At 46.7% G+C, this 20,886-nt stretch overlaps 1 protein-coding gene and 1 long non-coding RNA gene across 2 annotated transcripts in view; both read left to right on the top strand.

The window, feature by feature from the left end:
- LOC112644933 (zinc finger protein 420-like) overlaps positions 1 to 20,886 on the top strand; it is an 87,836-nt gene that overhangs the window by 37,135 nt on the left and 29,815 nt on the right.
- On the top strand, positions 1,552 to 19,044 carry LOC125753122 (uncharacterized). The gene is made up of 3 exons (XR_007404177.1): positions 1,552 to 1,762; positions 12,519 to 12,689; positions 18,744 to 19,044. It is a non-coding gene; the product is annotated as an uncharacterized LOC125753122 (long non-coding RNA).

Genomic DNA, 20,886 nt, shown 5'->3' with positions numbered 1-20,886 from the left:
TAATTTGACACCAAAAACAAGTATAAACTTTTAACTTCTTTATGGCTACTGAAACTGATTACCACAGTTTTGTGGTATAAAACATACACCTGGGGATCCCTGGGTGGCGCAGCGGTTTGGCGCCTGCCTTTGGCCCAGGGCGCGATCCTGGAGACCCGGGATCGAGTCCCACGTCGGGCTCCCGGTGCATGGAGCCTGCTTCTCCCTCTGCCTGTGTCTCTGCCTCTCTCTCTCTCTCTCTGTGACTATCATAAATAAATAAAAAATTTAAAAAAAAATTAAAAAAAAAAAAAAAAACATACACCTGTTCCTCTTAACTGGTTCTAGGGCTCAGAGGAATGTGGTCATGTAGAGGATAACATTAAAGTCCAGGCATCTATAGAGGCACAGGTTTTAGGGTCAAATCCTCATCCTTTACACCTTTCCTCCAGAGCTGCCACCTTCCTTCTGGCTCCTTGGCTCAAGATCACTTCCCCTCATGTTCATCAAAGTCAGCAGTTGAGCACCTTCATTTCCAGTCACCACCTTTAAACTCCTTTGTAGAGTAGTCCTCCCCCTCCTTCCTGGGATTTATATCACACTGGGAAAACACCTAAATATCAACGGTAATCTCAAAAGTTACATTTGCTAAGTGTCCCGTCCCCCCCCTCCCCCCCCGTCCACTAGACAGAAGGGAGAATTTATTTGTAGACATGTTACAATCAGCCATAAATGAAAGCAGAATTTGTCCCAAAAGTCTCAGGTCCACACAGCAAAGGACCAAAAGGGATGGTTTTGGCTTTGAGAGCAAAAGGGCAGGTCTTGCTGCAACCAGATGCCAATGGCTGCTCTAATCAAAGCTCTAGAACATAAGGTCTGCACTCCCAGCAATTGTTACCAATGGCCCTGGCCTGTGGCTTTCCTTGGTTTATGGTCCTGGGGTAGTAGGGGTGTCACCTGCTAGCAACTTAACTTAGCTCTCCCCCTCAATCTTTTATGCTTCAGCCTGTGCATTTCCTTCCTCTGCTTGGCTCTCCTAGCATGGAGGTTTCCAGGAAGATGGTGGTAAAGGCTGAGAGCCACCTTTGCAGAGTTTTGCTCCTTAAAGTTATTGACTCTCAAATGTGGTCAAGGGACAAGGATACACATCTTCAGAGCCGGTGAAACAGCCTGCAACACCATTGGTCTTAGCAGGTTTTTAAAGTCTTAATTCATTCCAAAATCAGGATATAGAAAAAATGTTCCATCACAACATGTAAGATGTGTCTCAAATCTTAACCTTTCAAAAAGGCTTGGCTATTCTAATTTGAAGTTAACTACAGTCATTGAACCTATTACAATGCCTATTCCACATTCTAAATTTTGCTTATTTCAACTCCCTTGAATAAATGTTGGTAGTGCTAAAACCATTGAGGGTACCCCCGCCAATGAAAAACTCAACACTAGTAGTAAAAAGAAAACCACTTTATTATAAACAGTACTGCAACACAACATACACTAGAGATCATAAATGCAGAAAAAGCAAGCTCATTTAACAGCCAACCCCCTAACAAAGCCTATCAACCTACAGGTCTATTCTCAAGCAGTAACTTTTCAGTCAACCATCTCGAGGAGGGCCACCGGGGTCCCAAGGCTTGGAGAGTGGGGAGAGAGCCTCTGGGAGGATCCCGGCAGATGGCTGGAGACCAAGAACTACAGGGGTGAAGGGAGCCCCCCCGCAAGCAGACGCACCACAAAACACCTGCAAGTGGGGACGATCTCAGCGCAGGGACAGAAAACAAAGGTGGGACCTTTGATGGGTTTTTTGGGGGGGATGCCAGAGGCGTTGGGCACAAAGTGGCTGCCGGCTGCAGCACAAGGTGGGGAGGGCAGTGGGGGCAGGGACTTATAGGTGACCCCCGCCTCCCCGTGAACCCTCCAGCATACCCTTCTCAGACCCGTGTTCCTCCCATCGCCCTGAGGAGACCTTCAGGTGCTGCCCAGGGCTCGGCTCCGAGATGCCCCCACTACCAACCCTGAGGTTGCCCTACCAGAGCGCCAGCCACATGCTACCTCCTGATGCTGACCCTGCTTCGGGTCCAGCTTTGTAGCCATGCACGCCCCGAAGCGCAGAGAGCTGGTTCTTCCAGCAGGTGCCTGGGTGGGTCACGGGGTCACCGTCGCCTTGTCCCAGGAGATTATCCAGGGCAGAGCGAGGATGGTACTGCCGTTCTCAGCAAACCCTCTTGACCACAGTCGGGTCCCACCGTCTACAAGCACCGGCTGTGAGGTGCAGGGCCGGCCTGGAAAGTGTCTTAGGGAGCTGGGGGTGAGGAGGGCAGCGAGAAAATCGGCCTAGGGGACGCACAGGGGTGAGGGGTGGGGACGGCAGCGGCTCCCTCTGCCCCCGCAAGGCCACCTCGGAGCTGGTCCTCCTGCATCGCAGGCGCGCCCAGGGCGGCATCCCTGTGGCTACTGGCCCCACCCTCACCCGGAGGCTGAAGGAACTAAAGCGGCCTCGCTCTCAGTACAGGGCCCTTCAAATGTCCTGCACGACGTCCCCCCAGGTCTGCGGCAGGGAGCAGGGTACGTAAGCCCCAGCTGCGGCCCTCGGGCATGGTGGCCGTTTCTGGGGCTCTACCCCCTGGTCCACCATCGCCGCCTCCAGAGTCACGAGAACTACCACGACCTGCAATAGGACAGATGTTCATTCAGATGGGTTACTGCTGCCCAGGGCCGAGCACCCACCCTGAGGTCCCATCACCAAAACCAGAGGAACACAGCACTTGGGGTGGCTGATCAGGCTGTTCTGATTAGTGTGCACCCCGGAGGGATCTGCTTCAGCTTAGCCCTAGAAGAGGCTCTTTTCCGGGGGAGAGACAAGCAACCAGTAGAACGAGATTGGGGTTTCTTGCGCCTTTACTGAGCACCAGCACACCCTCCTCCCCCGAAGCTGCCTGGACCGCAGCGCAGAAGCCAAGCATGGGGTGCCGGGCGATCCCGTCGAGGCCAGCATCTCGCACGGACGAAGGTCAGCCCACGGTCCAGTCCCAGGAGCGCCGGGCCCTCGAACCAGGATGGGTGGACAGGACTCCACCCGCGTTCCCTCAGCAGAAGGAGCGGTGAGAGAAGCGTCCTTGCCGCCCACACATCGCCACTGTCGAGCTGACAGTAGACCGACACGGAGGGAGCCTCGGGGGGCAGGGTAAGATGCCCTGGACCGCGGCCTCAGGTGGGCAGCGAGGCGGGAGGGACAGGGCGGTGAGGGGACAAGGGGCCTTGAGCCACACCCGCGGATTGGCAGCACCGCGGCTGTAAGTCGGCCACTGGGCACTCGAGAGTTTCAGAACCTAAAAGGGCCTAGTACGAAGGGGTGGGGGCTCTGGGCACCAAGAACACCCACATTGGCCTTTGTGACCCCTGCACGTCTGGAGGCTCAGCCCTTCCCCCAGCCGCCACCGTGCCCTGGAGAGCTCTCCCGACCACGTGCACCTCGCCCGCAGCGCGGGGCCCACATCATGCCAACCGCACCCTGGATGCTACCAGCTGGTGGGGGGTGGGGGGAGACCAGGGTGACATCCGCACGCCAGGGCTGGCTGCGGGAGCAGGCGGGGTACACGCGGGTCCTTTGGCAGACGGAGAGTCAGCGCTGACGGGCAGGAAACGCACAGGAAGACTCAGAGGAACGGGTGCACACACCGAGAAGGCGGAGGAAGAACCTCCAATTCGGTTGTGCTCAGGCCAACGTGGTCTGAACAACAGCCGCGGGAGCTGTCCGCGGATGCCTGGGGCGCACGCCCGCCTCAACGGCAGCCGCTGAAGCAATCCGGGGATACCTGGGGCGCACGTCGGCCTCGGCACCCTCCTTCCCTGCCTGGTGGCCCCGCTGTGGGGCCACCCGGAGCTCCGCTCTGGGACTGTGTCCGGGAAGCACCCCCAGCGAGGTGGCCCGAGCCGGGCTCACTAGCCATCCCGCCAGGTCAGGGGCCAGGAGCAGCCAAGAGCAGGGGTCAGGGTGCTGGAGACAGACTTAGGGCCCCGGAAAGGAGACCGGTACGCACGGTCCTTGCTGGTCCAGCTTCCGCAGGCCATGCCCGGCCTTGGAGGCGGCTTCACAGTTCACGACAGGGAAAGCTGTGCTCGGCCCCCACCGAGGGCCCTGTGGGGTCAACGGCGGGAAAAGGCCTTTGCCCACTCGCAACGGCGTGCCCCCAAGTGGTACTCGGCATGGGGGTGGTGGCCGCAAGGGTGTCAGGGCCCTGAAAGTTGGGGGGAATGGTCTCTGCGCATCCCCCCAGGTCAGGGCCGGGCAGGGCGGCAGAGATGTCCAGACGCACGGGCTGGGGACTCCCTGTTGCCGGTGAGCGCACTGGGGCCCTTCAGCTGCTGAGGAACTGTGCTGCCTTGGGAGCTCATCCGTTCGCTGCTCAGATTCTATTCCCAGAAGCGGTAAAACTCCGGAACAAGGCTGTCGAACCCCACATCGTCGCCTCCGGCTTGCCACCGGGGCAGCCAAGCGAGGTGCCCACCCCACATGGGAATGGCGCATCTTCCTCACCCACTCAATTCCCGCTCAGAGGCACGGGAGAACAAGTGGTTGAGGGGCCACTGTGAACGGGCACCTGGTAGTGGACCTCGGGGAGCACACAGGGCGGCAGGTTGGCGTCTCCACCGCGGAGATAACCAGGAAAGGAAGGGAAGTATCTGCTGGTACGAGGCCCTGACCCGAGTGTGGCCGAGAGCAGAGCGAGGCTGGCTGGGCCCCGCACCGCCCCTACCCCGGCGGGGAAAGGGGAAGAGTGTCCCAGGCGGCAGATATTCCAATATTCGTCTCCCCTCCGCCTGGAGCTGGGCTTAGTGCGGAAGAGGCGCTCCCCACCGCGGCGGGCTCCAGGAACCTGAAGGGTGCCCAGCAGAGACAAGCGTCCTGGGCCTGTTTTGGCCCCCAGCCCTGTGTCGTCGAGAAAAGATCGGTAGTCTGGAGACGGTCACCTGACAGCCCTGAACCATGAGGGATGGCAGAGCAGGTTTGCGAAGGCAACCAAGTACCTGCAGCAGGACATCACCCCCAACCTCCTGCACCACGTTTGGGAGGCCTGAGCTCACGGATGACTCAGGCGAACAGCTCAAACAGGAACAAAATCAAGCCTCAAAGCTCCCACACGCGATCTGAGATCTAGCTTCTTTTGCTAGCTGCCGAGACCCCTGACCCCGGCTACACAGCCACAAAAAGTGTCAATTTCACGTGAAAAAAAAATTTTTTTACTCTGTTCGGAGATGGAGCTGACTCACGGATTCCATGGGTTTCTTGTAACCGTAGGTCAACCACTGGTCCCCAGCAAGACCCAATCTTCACAGCTCCAGGGCTCCTGCGGCCATCTGGTTGACCCTGGAGCATAGGCACAGACCCCCCACGCTATAGAGGTTGCAGACCTTCTTCCCAGCTGCCCGTGTAGTTGGGGCCCATCCACTGGGGTCCTGGATGGGAGCGTGAGTCCCACGGAGGTACCACCGACCTGGAAAGCTTAGGTGATCCCCTTCCCTCGCGGGATGCCTGCGAGTCCCCGCTTCCAGATTGGGGCCTGAGGAGAACCGCAGAGGCACCCCCAACTCCCCGACCCCACGCAGAGCCGCGGGCGGCCCTGGTCCCTCAGCCTGGCCACCCTGCACACCCCGTGACCGTCTTCACTTCTGGATCAAAACAAACCTCGGAAAACCGAGCGTAACCGCCTGGAACCGACGCGGGTACGTGCACCGCCAAGGCCTGCCCTCTCCCCAGCCGTGTGGGGTGTGGCCGTCCATGCACGCCTACCCGTTGGGACCTGGAAGAACTTCCGCAGAGGAGTCCCCAACCACCGGACCCCACGAGGAACCGCAGCCGGGCCCTTGGCAACTTACCCCGGTCTCCCGGCAGGGTCCCCGCCGGCCCTGGGTGCAGGGCTCCCTCTCCCGTTCCCCCGCGGTATCGCAGCCAGTTCCTGCGGGCGGAGGACCCGCAAGCCGGGGCTGGTCGAGGTCCCTGCGGCCCCACAAGTCCGTTCTTCACCGCAGCTGCAGCCCGGTGGAACTGCGCATCCAATCTCCAGCGAATGGATGGCGACGACGCGCCGGCGAGACCGGGAGGATCCGGCCAGCGCCGCCGGCCTCCTGGAACCCTGCGTCGCGTGTCGCGACCGAATCCCGTCCCTCGTCGATTTCGTCCGCGCTCCGGAGGGAGGAAAGTCTAAGCGCGGCCCCCACCAGATGGCGCCCGAGAACCGCGCGAACGTCAGCGGGACGGATCATCACCGCGGGACGGCGAGGGAGCACTACCTGAGGCACAGATGTTGGAGCGCCTCTGTGAAACTGTCAGGAGGTTTATTTAGCTTTTCAAAAGGTTTGGCATATGTTTCCCAAGGGAAGTGCTCTAACGAAAGATTGGAGGAAATTCTCCTTTTTTGGCACTGAAGAGAATTCTTTTTTTATTCTTGATTTGCTTTCACACCTCCACACCTTCCTCCATATTTCTTCATATCGGTGAGATGGGTGGTGTGGGTCTACTCCAGGGGGACAGTTGTGCGATGGTGACACTCGTGGAGATACAGGAAGTGTGACAAGTGTGAGATTATGACATCTCAGAGGAACATGCAAACCCCTACACATACATCCTAGGGACACTGTATGATGAGTGAAGCATGCTGACACCCCTCAACAGGACTATGCACACACATGCATTTTACCATGCCCATGACAGAAAAGATGTGCAACGGACATGAGACACACAACGGGGTAGATACAGCTTGCACCAGGGACTTGTGAAAACAGAGGGAGGTGCTGACCCACCCTAGCAGGTATGAGGACACAGATGTACAAATACTGCAGGGAGACTTATGAGACTGGCATGGCATAGGTACACCCAAAAGCCTGGTGTGTGCATACACACACACATCAAACTATCTCCATGGACTGAGTGTGACAAGGTGATTTCAACCTGGCTTGGAGAGAACAATCACACCTCTTCCCCATCCTAGCCCCATTCCTGCAGGTTTGATGATGCATTGATGGTGGTCAGAATGGGGAACTGGGTGCACACCTTGGCACAGTGTGGAGACTCATACAGGTTTAAATACTGAATGTAAGCCTTCAAGGACATGTGATGGGAGCAAATCAACTCAAGCTGCAGTGCCTGAAAACTTAAACTTGGAAATGCCTGCTAAGGAGCACAGTGTGCAGAGGGCAGGGGTGGAGTCAGGGGAAGCTATAGGCTTTATTGGAGGAGGGTTCAGCATGCACTGAGTCAGTTTCAGGGATAGTGGACCAAGGGTGGTTGGGGGAGGGGAAGGGCCATTTTGGTGAATTATTAGCCATTGTTCAGGTGATTTGCATTTTCCCTGAAGGGAAATAATCAGGGGAGGGAATAATCAGGTGTGCCATGCCAGCCAAGTCCTAATTCTCTTGTCTTCTGGTGTTCCTCAGGTGCTTTCCTCCTGAGTAGCCAACTGTTTCTAAGTCTACCTCAGAATTTTCTAGGCGTCAAATTACAACAGCTACAACAAACACAATAAAACACATGTAGCTGAGTAAAGTTCCCAGTTCACTCAGGAAAACACATATGGAGAAGAAATCTCATTGCTTAACTTTATGAAAGTTTTTGTGAAGTGTTTTAAATTGCCTGGAATGTTCACAGGCAAACCATTATGCATGAGCTCTCTATGAACTCTGTGTGGGTTTCACAGTTACCACCATAGACTTATTCTCAAGATACTTTATCAGTTGGATGTTTTGAAATTCCTCCTTTGGATCGCCTCTGGAGCTAATTTCAAAGCTTTACAAAATAATCAATGTGACCTTTAGTTTAAAAAAGGTATTGTCTAAAAGGATACTAAAACCGTACCTTGGGGGTGCCTGGATGATTCAGTTGGTTAAGCGTCTGCCTTCAGCTTGGGTGAGGATCCCAGGTTGTGGAATCAAGCCCTGCATTGGGCTCTCTGCTCACTGGGGAGTCTGCTTCTCCCTTTCTCTCTGCCCCTATTCTTGCTATCCCTCTCTTGTGCTCTCTCTCTAGTGTGCTCTCTCTCCCTAATAAATTAATAGAATATTTTTAAAATTTCAAATAAAATCATATCTTCATTTTGAGCCCTTCTGGGAGCCTTTTATATGATGACATACATAGTTTGTGTTGCTAAGCTTGGCAAGAACCTTTTTTTGTGTGTTTTATCCAATACTGTTATTGCACACATATCTCTCAGTGAAAAAGTTTCAAAATTTTCTCCAAATTTCTGTTTTTAGGATAGCTTGTACAGTTCTTATATTCTTTAGGAAAGCCAGTGGCCTTCTGAGGACTCTAACCTCTTTTACTTCCTCTCTGGAAGTATGTTTTGGCGGTAGCTGTGGCTGTGCATTTAGTTGAGCCTTCGAGTCCATGAGAGTCAGAGAATCCACTCTTGGCTCAAAGCACAGGGTTATTCTTTCTGAGGCAAGAAGAATAAGGAAACGCTTGGTAATTGTAGATCAAAACATGGATAACTAAGTCTGACACCTGAGGGTGTTTGTGACTACCGAATAAATCCTGTGATAGCTCTGGTTTCTCAGGGCTGAAGCATCCTGCTGTTACAAAGCCTACATGGCACATGCACGCAAAGACCCAGTTAGTCTGCAAATGACCCCAGAATGACCCTTCCACTGGGCGGGGGGCCGCTAGAGGACTCCTAGTAGACCTTCACATAAGGAGTATGCCCAAGAGAAAACTCAGACTGCGCATGCGCGTTGTCTGGCCTAGAACAAGTGTGATAATATGCAGAGTTCTTGGAAGTCCCCACCTATTTCCAGAACCCTACATGAATTTTCCACCCCTCTATTATAACTTTCCATAAAGATCAGAGCCCCACATGTACCTGGTGATCAGATCTTGTGTCTGTGACTGCACTCCCTGCCTCTTCAAGTGTGTACATTTGCTTTGCAATAAAGCTGCTTCTGCTATACTTTACTGTGACTCATCCTTAAATCCGTTCCCTCAGGGAAGTCACTGAGCCTGGCACTGACTAGTGGCTGAGGTCTCAGGGCCCAAAAACACCCAGTCTCTGGCATCATTTCTAATATCATAGAGACCTGGGCACCAGACTGCCGGAAGCAGGAGTCAGGTGCATCCTGTTGGGGGAATGATGCACTAGGGGTTAGTCCCTCATCATCCAGTTCTTCCAGTCTAGTCTTCATGTATGGGGTCATAGAGAGAGGTCTGCTGTGGCCATGCTGCTATGAGTAAGAGTCTCATAAGATCCCTGTCCTTTCTTCACACACTAAGAACCCTGTTCTGGAGAGTGGGTGGACATGGATGATATAGAGCTATGGGACATATCCTTGCACAGGGAGGGAGCAGATCATTATAAATATACATGACAACACACATAGATGCAATGAAATAATTATGCTGCTCTCAGCACACCCAGAGTTCACGAGGGAGAGAAGAATCAGATCTTGGGGTCCCAGCACAGGTGAGCAAAGGTAGTGTTCCCTAATGTCTGAGACCTTTGATTCTGGGGAGAGAGAGAGAGGAATTCAGACCCTTCTAAGCTCTGCTGATAATTTGGGGGTGGAGGGTGCCATGAGCTGTTAGTTGTGCTTCAAATAGAAATGTCATTTGGTCACTTCTGCCTAAACCTCAGTATTCTTCATAGTAAAAGTGGGAAGATAAACATTTAGGTGTAAGGCATAGAGAAGATAGCCGACAGTAAATAAAAGATGGGGCTGTGTTGGGAAACCTAGGGCTGGTGTGTTAAGAATATAGAGATTATGACCTGCTGAATGAGGGGGCACACCCACATGAGTTTGGCAGGTAGCTCCCTCAGCATCAGAGCCTCCATGTTAGGGAAGTGGAAACCTACGGTTATTTTTTTAATGATTTTATTTATTTATTTGATTGATAGAGCACAAGCAGAGGGAGAGGGAGAAGCAGACTCCCCGCTGAGCAGAGAGCCCATGTGGGGCTCCATTCCAGGACCCTGGGATCATGACCTGAGCCAAACGCTAAGGCAGACACTTAACCAACTGAGCAACCCATGTGCCCCTCCCCACAGTCATTTTGATTGAAGGTGTAGTTTCAGTGCATTCACATAAAAGAAGTAAAGTCACAAGGTTTATTATTTACAAATCCCTCCGTGGGGATACAGTGAGTCAGGGGAAAGGCAGTCCTCTGTCCCAGATCACAATGAGCAGGAGAAAGAAAGCAGGTTAGCAAGCACTTATTACTTAAAGGTGGTTGGGGCAGCAGTCACTAGTTTTTGAGGCTCAACTCTGAGCAGTTATTTTAACAGATGCCCCAGGAAAAGCAAAGCAGGACTTGTGACAGGAATCCTAAGCTCATGTCCTTAGCTACATGTCTACCCTGATTGTAAGCAGAGTTGTCATTCTGTAAACTGCCTGGGCAGCAACTCACAACAACTATTTTCTCATTACAGGGCTGAGTTGTGTTTCCCCACATTCATATGTTGAAACACACCCCAGTGTCTCAGAATTTAAGTGTATTGGGAGATAGGGCCTTTAAAGAGGTAATTAAGTTAAAATAAGGCCACCAGGGTGGGCATTCATCCAATCTAACTGGTACCTTACAAGTGATTAGGACACACACTGACATAAGGGTGTATAAGCACAGAGGGATGACCATGTGAAGAGTAAGCAAGAGGACAGCCAACTATAATTCACAGAGAGAGGCCCCAGGGGAAACTCCCCCTTGCCGGCATCTTGATCTTAGACTTCCAGCCTCCAGAACTATGAGAAAATAAATTTGTCCTTTACGCTACCCAGTCTGTGGTATCTTGTCATGACTGCCATAGCAAACTAATATATTACCCATTTACCTATGAATAGGTACTTGCAGAATTTTGTTGTTGTTATTTTGTTCCTAGCCATTGTCTTTTATCAGTAATATTGCTGTTGCTATGAACATTCAAATACAAGTATTTCTATGGACAGACACTAGGGACATACCCTACAAGTGAGATGGCTGTGTCACATGATAAGAGCATGTTTAGTTTCATAGAAAGAACCACTGAGTTTTGTAGAGTGGGGTTGTATTAGATTTATTTATTTATTTGAGGGAGAGAGAGAGAGTGGGTACACAAGCATGGGAAGGAGCAGAGGGAGAAGGAGAGAAAGAATCCAAAGCAGACTTTGTGCTGAGTGCAGAGCCTGACACAGGGCTCGATCTCACAATACTAATATCATGACCTGAGCTGAAAGCAAGAGTTGGATGCTTCATTGACTGAGCCACCCAGGCGCCTCTGTAAATTGGGTTTTAAAACATTCTGCATTCTCACCAGCAATGTATGGGAGTTCTGTCTCACAACTTCACTTGTCAGTCTTTGAATTTAGCTACCTCAATGAGTGTGTACTTGTGTTTCACTATGGTTGTTTTGTTGTTGTTTTCGGGGTGGTGGTGGTTAATCTCAAATTTTTATTTAAATTCTAGTTAGCTCACTATGGTTTTAATTTGTAATCCTCTGATGGTTAATGATGTTGAACATATTCACACATGCTTATCATTTAGGTATCTTCTTTGGTGAAATATGATTTCAAATTTGTCCTTTTTCTTGTCACGTTGGGTTGTTTTTCTAATTACTGTTGTAAAGGTTATTTTACAATTCTGGATACCACTTATTTTATCAATATACTTTAAAACATTTTTCACCAGGCTAAAGCTTGCAGTTTTAACTTTATTAAATGTGTCTTTTTAATAGTAAAGTTTTAAAATTTTGATAAATTCCCAACTTATTATCTTCTTTGGGTTTGATTTTTATGTTTATTGTGAAAAAGTCTTTGTCTAGCCCACATTCAAAGAGTGCTCCTTATATACTATTTCATATGACATGTATATATTTTATCTTAGACATTCAGGTTTATGATCCATTTCAATTTAATTAGTAAATGACTTGAGATGTTTTAAGATTTTTATTTTTCGGGATCCCTGGGTGGCGCAGCGGTTTGGCGCCTGCCTTTGGCCCGGGGCACGATCCTGGAGACCCAGGATCGAATCCCACGTCGGGCTCCCTGCATGGAGCCTGCTTCTCCCTTTACCTGTGTCTCTGCCTCTCTGTCTCTCTCTGTGTAACTATCATGAATAAATAAATAAAATCTTTAAAAAAAAAAAAGATTTTTATTTTTCATATGCATGTCATAACTTTATTTATTTTATTTATTTTTTATTTATTTTTTTATTTATGATAGTCACAGATAGAGAGAGAGAGAGAGGCAGAGACATAGGCAGAGGGAGAGGGAGAAGCAGGCTCCATGCACCGGGAGCCCAATGTGGGATTCGATCCCGGGTCTCCAGGATCACGCCCTGGGCCAAAGGCAGGCGCCAAACCGCTGCGCCACCCAGGGATCCCATGTCATAACTTTAGAGCAGTTTTTTGAAAACATCATTTCAGGCTTGAAATACTTTGGCAATTTTGTGGGGAATAAATTGACAACACATGTATGGGTCTATTTTGGATTCTCTATCCTTTCATCAATATTATACGTTTGATTACTATAGCTCTATAGTAACCTTCTTTTAAAAAAAGATTTTATTTATTTCCTCATGACAGACACAGAGAGAGAGAGAGAACCAGAGACGCAGGCAGAGGGAGTAGCAGGCTCCACACAGGGAGCTGACATGGGACTCGATCCCAGGTCTCCAGGATCACACCCTTGGCTGAAGGTGGCGCCAAACCACTGAGCCACCAGGCTGCCCCGCTCTATAGTAATCATAAAATCAGGTAAACTCTTTTAAAATTATTGTTCTTTCCAAATTATTTTGGATATTTTAGGTCCTTTGGGTTTTCATATGAATTTTGTCCAGTTCCATCAAGAAACAAACAGTGAAAATTTGGTAGTTCTGTGAATGTTTAAAATTAGGAGAGAGAAAATTAAAATATTAAATCTTTAGATTCAGAAACGTGGTATGCCTCAGTAATGTCTTGTAAATTTGCCTTATAGTTCTGGAATGTATTTTGTTAAATGTATTTCTTCCTATATATTTCATATTTTAATGGTATTGGAAGGGGTATAGTTTTTCAATATCTGCACATTCATTGTTTATTGACCTTTTATCCTGGGACTTTGATTAACTCATTGAATTTATTAACTTTTTAAGCATGTATCTAAGGATTTTCTAAATAGATAAGCATTCATCTGTGAATAATGACTCTTCTGGTTCTTCCTTTACAATTTGTGAACCATTTATTTCCTTTAATTTTCTTATGTCATGGGCATAGATCTTCAGTGCAATACCATATAGAAGTTGTGAGAGTGGATATCCCTGCTTATTCCTAATATTAGAGGGAAAGCATTCAGACTTTCATCATGTTAACTTTGGGATTGGTTTTTATTTTAAGATTTTCTTTATTTTAGAGAGCGAGAGAGCATGAGCATGGGGCATGAGGGGCAGAGGGAGAGAATCTCAAGTAGACTCTATACTGAGGACAGAGCCTTGTGTGGAGTTTGATTTCACAACCCTGAGATCATGACCTGAGCCAAAATCAAGAGTCAGACACTTAACCGACTGAGCCGTCTAGGTGCCCCTAGCTTTAGGCTTTTAATAGATGCCCTAAATCAAGTTAAGGAAATTGATTCTGACACCAATTCTCTGACACCGACTACCCAGAGTTAGCAACGATCTCCAACATCTTTAAGGGCTTAGTCCTCCACAAGAAAGCCCCCATCTCAAACAAAAGTGGCAAGTGTCAGGGGCCACCTATACATCTGACCTATTGGCTATAATTCCAGGGGTCCCTACAATCCCTTCAAGTTCAATAACTTACTAGAATGACTCATAGAACTAACTAAAAGTGGTATACCTATGGCCCCAGTTTTGTTGTAAATAATATAACTCTGGAACAGCAAAATAGAAAGGATGCATAGGGCAAAGTCTGGGCAGGTCCTGGCTGTGAAGCTGCTATGACCTTTCCCTAGGGAGTCAAGCCACAGCACTCTCCTGCACATCACTGTGTTCACCAACCAGGAGCTCCACCAAGCCTAGGTGTCCAGAGTTCTGACTGGGGTCCTGTTATACAGGCATGATTGATTAGATCATGGCCACATGACTGGACTCATTTCCCTTTCTAGGGGAAGGTCTGTCGGACTCAAAGTTTCAAACTTCTAGTCACAGAGTTGGTCTTTCTGGTAACAAGTTTCCATCCTGAAACTTTCTAGTAGCCTACCATTAGTCACCTGTTAGCATAAGAAAGATTCCTATCACTCCAGGAATTACAAGATTTTTAAAGCTCTCTGCCAGGAACCTGGGACAAAATGCAGGTGTGCTTTTAATTATACTACACTTTCTAGCTAATATACATTCATTTAATATAATCTAAATTGTTAAAACAACTTTACATTACTGGTAAATATCAATAGATTATGACAGTTTCAGGAATCCAATTTCCTAAAATTTTAAGGATTTGTGTGTGTGTGTGTGTGCGTGCACACACATACGCATCTATGTTCATATATTGATCTGGAATTTTCTTTTCATATCATTACCTGGTTTTGCAATCAGAACAAAATTGGCTTTATAAAATTAGTTGGGAAGTGTTCCATATATTATCTTTAAAAAAAAGAGTTCGATAGAATCTTTATTTCTTCATTAAATATTTGGTAGGATTCATTGGCAAAGCCATCTTGGCCTAAGTTTTTAGCAAGAAGGTTTCTTACACTTATACACAGATTTGCATTACTAGAAGCCTGGATACTAAATTTTTAAAAAAGATTTTATTTATTTATTCATGAGAGACACACACAGAGAGAGGCAGAGACATAGGCAGAGGGAGTAGCAGGCTCCCTTCGGGGAGCCTGATCCAGGACTCAATCCCAGGGGGCCACCACCTGAGCCAAAGGCAGGCGTTCAACCACTGAGCCACCCAAGTGCCCCTAATTAAATATTTTTAATGTACAAGGATTTTCAGATTATCTATTTCTTCTTGAGTGGGACTGGTAAGTTGGTATCTTTCAAAGAACTTTTGTCCTCCAAATTTCCATTTATTGGGAAAGAGCTGTTTAAAATAAGTACCCATTATCCATTATATTTTTCAAAGATATCTAGTGCTATACCTCCTTTCCTTGCTTATATTTGTAATATGCTGTTTCTTTGTCTTTTTCCTGTTGTGTCTGGAGGTGTTTCAATTTTACTAATTTATTCAAGCTATCTTCTTTGAGGGTTCAGAAGTTTTTTGAAAAACTTAAAAAAAATTAACAAAGTTTGTTAAACTGATTCTCAATACACAGGACATTAGTCAAGCAACCTAATGCAAGGATGGGAACTGCAGGCCAACCCCAAAGTCACTCTAAGTTAAGGACACAGAGTTTGGAATCTGGGTCTGCCAAAGTGTCTGGAATCCATAGTGCGCACTGCAGGAGAGAGAAAACTTCAGGGTCATACACTGGGGCATCCTCAAATATTTGGCTGAGTACTAATTTGTATATGCATGTAGGAAACCACCAAAGGCTGGGTAAAAAAAATAAACACCAAAAAGGGTAAGATGAAATAATTTGAAGACTAATATAAAGAATGGAATAGTGGCTGTTCAACTAGAAGAGTCAGATGCTCAACTGACTGAGCCACCAGGCACCCAACAAATCCACTTTTATATTCAGGGATGTCAATAATCTTCAAAGAGAGGTTGATGGACCCCACCCCCACCCCAAAATTAGTAAGGACACAGAAAACAGACATTATCAACAATCTTAACCTAGTTGACAATTGTGGAACCCTTCACTAAACAATACAATAACATTCAAGTTAACATGAAATACAAGACAGCCCATATTCTGAGCCATAAAGAAAATCTCAATAAACATAAATAATTCAAGCCATAAAGTATATAGTCTGAATGCAATAGAATTAAATAAGAAATAAATGACAAGAAAGATAAGGAAAATTCCAAATGTTTGATATAATAATATACTTCTAAAATGAGCTAGGTGTGAAAGAAGGAATTTGAAAGGAAACTGGAAAATATTTTAAATTAAAATGAAAAAAACATGCCTTCTATGGGAGGCAACTAAAGCAGTTCTTACAGAACCACTTTTGGTATTAAGCATCTATACTAGGGGGAAAAAGATTTCAAATCAAAGATCAAAGGATCTCAGCTTCCATGTTTAAAAGTAGCAAAATAAATGAAATCTAATAAAAGTAAAAGGCAGAGTGCTTGGCTGGCTCAGTCAGAAGAGTATGGACTTGGTCTCAAAGTTGTGAGCTCCAGTCCCGTGTTGGGTATAGAGATTTAAAGAGAGAGAGAGAAATAAAGAAAAAGGCAACGGTAGGGGAAAAAAAATCAAATTGGGAAAAAATCAGTGTAACCAATTACTTTAAGAAGATAATAAAACTGATAAACTTTTGATCAAGAAAAAGAGGTATAGATATTATCAGTATAAGGTGTGAAAATTCACAAAAAGGAAACCTCATTTAGGATGGAGTCAGGAGCACAGCATGGGGAGCTCTCATGCCTGGTACTAGTTGTCCATTGCAGACCCAATGGGAAAAGAGGACCTTGCAAGCCAATACTACTTCACTATCCCCAGGAGGAAGTTCAATTTCTTCCTCTCCTGGTAACAGCCTGGCCAATGATAGTGACAGCTCAATCACTGAGAAGCCACCATACTTACCCAGTTTTCTCCAGTGGACTTCTAGTTTATAACAGCCTTCTCAAATTCCCTTTTCCTCTATACAAGAGCATTCCTCACCTTTCTTCTCTGGACTTGCTTATGGTTTTGCTGAAGCTTGCTTGCCCTGGATTGCAGTTCTCAGCTATTCCCAAATGACACCCCCCCCCCTTTTTTGGTTAAATAAGTGGCAGTTTTATTTTTAAAGTTAAGGTTAGTTGTTGCACCAAACTGGGATCCAGAGAAGACTCCCAACAACTCTGAGGCTGGTGAACAAATGTGCTGGTACCCACACAGCTGATTGTTCTCATTGCTTTCTCACCAACCCTGGGGTTTGCCAGTAAATTTTCTTCTGGATTTTAAGCTCCATGCTTTGTGTCTGAGCCCTCTGGGACTTATTCAGGATCTGTTTTTTTTTTGTTTTTGTTTTTTATTTTTTTTTTTTTATGATAGGCACACAGTGAGAGAGAGAGAGGCAGAGACACAGGCAGAGGGAGAAGCAGGCTCCATGCACCGGGAGCCCGACGTGGGATTCGATCCCGGGTCTCCAGGATCACGCCCCGGGCCAAAGGCAGGCGCTAAACCGCTGCGCCACCCAGGGATCCCCAGGATCTGTTTTAAGACCTTGTCTTTTAAAAAATTATCTCTGAGAATACTTGTTTGATCGTTGGTGCAACTCCTTTTTTAGAATTCAACCATTTTTGATGGGACTGTGTTGACTTCAGTCCAAGTCATGTTTGGAATAAGAATGTTACTATAGGAACTAGCTTTTGGTATGACTCTTTTTTGGAACTAGACTGCTCCTTTAGGAACTGTGCCCTTTTGAACTGTGTAGGACTTCAGTCCCAGTTTTTCTTGTGAATCAGATTATTCTGGTTGAAACGGTGCCAGCCTTCAGTTCAACTCCTGTTCAGGATCGGATTTTACTACTGTACCTGTAGGTACTGTAGCCTTCAATCAGATTCCTTCTAGAACCAGACTGTTCCAGAAGAACCTCTAAGAAGTGGGATCCCAGTCATCAAAATGCTTTTGAGAGCACCCCTCCCAACTGGGACTCTAGTTTTATGTTTAAAAACTATGATCGTGCATTTATGAGTAAGTAGACTAACTTAATCAAAAGTAATTTGGAGCTTCCGTGGCCATTATGAGGAAGTTTTGATCTCCCCAAGCTTACTTATTTTACTCAAAATTCAATTAGAAAGCTGCAGTTCCTAAAATAAAAAACTCTAAATGGGATGCCTATTTTAAATGGTTATCTCAAGGCTTCCAGTTGTTTTTAGTGTTCTAAGTTTGTCTCTTTGTAAAATACTATTTCTAAATTCACTGAAGCAAACAATTAAAATAAGTCAAAATGGCTTGAGGCCTCTTTTTCCCTTCTGTCTCATCTTCTTTGTCTGCAGACATGTGGCAACAAAATTCAGGCTTGCACACAGAAAGCTGATAAAAGATTTGTAATCAAGGATTGTGATCATGACAATTACAATCAACACAAAATTGTCTCAAGAATATTCTGGTTAGGGACACCTGGGTGGCTCAGTGGTTGAGCCTCTGCCTTTGGTTCGGGCATGATTTTTGGGGTCCTGAGGTCCAATCCCACATCAGGCTCCCCGCAGGGGAGCTTCTCCCTCTGCCTATGTCTCTGCCTCTCTCTCTTTGTTTCCAATGAATGAATGAATGAATGAATGAATACCTTAAAAAAAAAAAGACTATTCTGGTCTACCTTTAGATGTTGAATAATCCACCTGGGTAGCATCTGACTCTGTTTATTAATGGCCTGAACAAGGATCTTTCTCTTTTAGTTAAAAGGACCAGGATGGAATGAGAAACTTCCCACTCCAGATTTAGTTAATATGGCAAACCAGCTCACCCACATCCCAGATGAGTCGCCTAAAAGAAAGACCACTAAAATTCTCAATTTTCGATTCTCACAAATGACAGTCCGTGAACAAAACAAAAGCCTTTCTAGTTGCTATTTTTGCAAAAAGCCAGGGTACTGGAAAAAAAAAAAAAGATTGTTATAAATTTGAGTGTTCCAGGTGCATTCAGTCCTTTGCCAGCCTTTCTAGTGTCTTCCTAATTCCCAATGACGAAGGTATGAGAAACTTCAGGGGCTCTTCCCAATCCTCCTTCTTAAAACAGCTTAGAGAAACTTTTTTTTTCTTTCCCCAAAACAGGCTATTTCTTTAATTATTGAGTCTGTGGCTGAGGTGGGGCTTTCAAGGGAATTCAAGAAAATGCGCGTCTGGAGGAACTGAGGGGAGACGCGGATTCGCTCAGGAGCGGCCAGCGCTGCCAGGACGCAGTTCCTGCTGTGACCTGCGGGCCGTCATCCTTGGCTCCCTCTACTGCAGTTTCTGAAGCCCTCTCAGCGTCGTCGTTTCACTGGACAGTCAAGACAGTTGGGAATGAATCTCTGTTTTTTTTTTTAATATTCCTTTTTTTTAAATTTTTATTTATTTATGATAGTCACAGAGAGAGAGAGAGAGAGAGGCAGAGACACAGGCAGAGGGAGAAGCAGGCTCCATGCACCGGGAGCCCGACGTGGGATTCGATCCGGTCTCCAAGATCGCGCCCTGGGCCAAAGGCAGGCGCCAAACCGCTGCGCCACCCAAGGATCCCCGAATCTCTGTCTTTGATACCAAAGCTACACTCTCAGTGTTTAACCCCCCACTGCTGTAAAGCTGCCTCTGTTCCAGAGTACTAGAGTAGTTCAAATAGTGGGGGTCTCTAACACACTTCAACAGGTTCCTGTGTCTGTACCTACTCCCTTTTGTCTAGGTCCTTGGAGAGCTACTCTCACCCATTTTTCCTTAGTTATTCTGCCCCTATTCATTTTATTGGGCTGAGTTCTCTTATAAAAGTATCATGCCAGGCTTTCTCCCAAAAAGGGGTAATAACTCTAGAATTTTACAGTGGTAATCAAAATAGCCAACCAAGGGAATTTAATGACCATTTGACATCTTTTATTCTGTCTCTGACAGCACTATAGCAGACTCTGGAGATACTGAGCATTTGTTCCTATTGTAACAGCTACCATCCTCTCTGGGAAAAATCCTCAACTAATATTGGGAAATCCACAGAGTAGCTTCTATCAAGATTCAAAACCTCCTGTTAGGGGATCCCTGGGTGGCGCAGCGGTTTGGCGCCTGCCTTTGGCCCAGGGTGCGATCCTGGAGACCCGGGATCGAATCCCACATCGGGCTCCCGGTGCATGGAGCCTGCTTCTCCCTCTGCCTGTGTCTCTGCCTCTCTCTCTCTCACTGTGTGCCTATCATAAATAAATTAAAAAAAAAAAATTAAAAAAAAAAAAAAAAAAAACCAAAACCTCCTCCTATAATCAGTGCTCTAGAAATAAAGAAGCCTGCCAGGGTATCAAGCCCATAATAGATTAAGGAAGGTCTCATTACCCACCCACCACCCCACCCCACCCCCGCCTTATTTCCCATAACACTATTTTAACTGTGAGAAAACCCAAAAACCAACAATGGGAGTTTATCCAGGATCTCTGAGCAATAAATACCAAATAACCACTCCTCAGACCCTGTTGTCCCCAGTGCCCATCTGCTACTAACATCCATTCCTGTGGTAAACAAAATTTTCACTGTAATTGATTATGCAGTACATTTTTAGTATTCCTGTTGATAAGGATAGCCAATTTTGTTTTCACTTGGAAAGAACAGAAATACACCTGGAGAGTCATGCCCCAAGGTATCACAGAGTCCCTCTTAACTTTTCACAAATTTTAAAACTTGATTTGGATTATAGAAAGTCCTCAGCAGGCTCTACTTTGTTGTACTATATAAACAATTTGCTTCTCTGCTTCCCTTCTCAAATCTCTTCACAGGAAGACAGCACCCACCTGTTAAAATTTTTGGCCTTAAAAGGACATAAAGTCCTCAAAGAAAAAATGCAATTTACTCGGTCTCAGGTTAGATACTTAGGGTGTCTGATCTTGAAACAAGGACTACATTTCGATCCAGATGAAACCCCTCACAACTGCTTAATGTTGACAGGTACTTTTTGAATCTTCATGAGAACTTAACAGGAAACTCCTCTAACCGATGCAGATTTTTCATGGTTTACTGATGGTTCTTATTTAAAGAATGAAAATTGTAAATATCGTGCTGGGTATGCTACTACAACACCCTTTGACGTCACTGAGGCAGAACTTTTACTTTTGACTACTTCAGCCCAAAAGCTGAGTCCTATGCCCTCACTTGAGCTTGTATCTCACCCAAGAGTAAAACTCCACAAACATTTATACCTATAGCCGATATGTCTTTGAGGTAGCTTATGACTTTTGGAATATTATAGAAA

Source organism: Canis lupus, chromosome 1, assembly GCF_003254725.2.
Source record: "Canis lupus dingo isolate Sandy chromosome 1, ASM325472v2, whole genome shotgun sequence".
NCBI lineage: Eukaryota > Metazoa > Chordata > Mammalia > Carnivora > Canidae > Canis > Canis lupus.
Note: the sequence above shows the minus strand (reverse complement) of the source record. Positions and strands in the feature narration are given on the sequence as shown.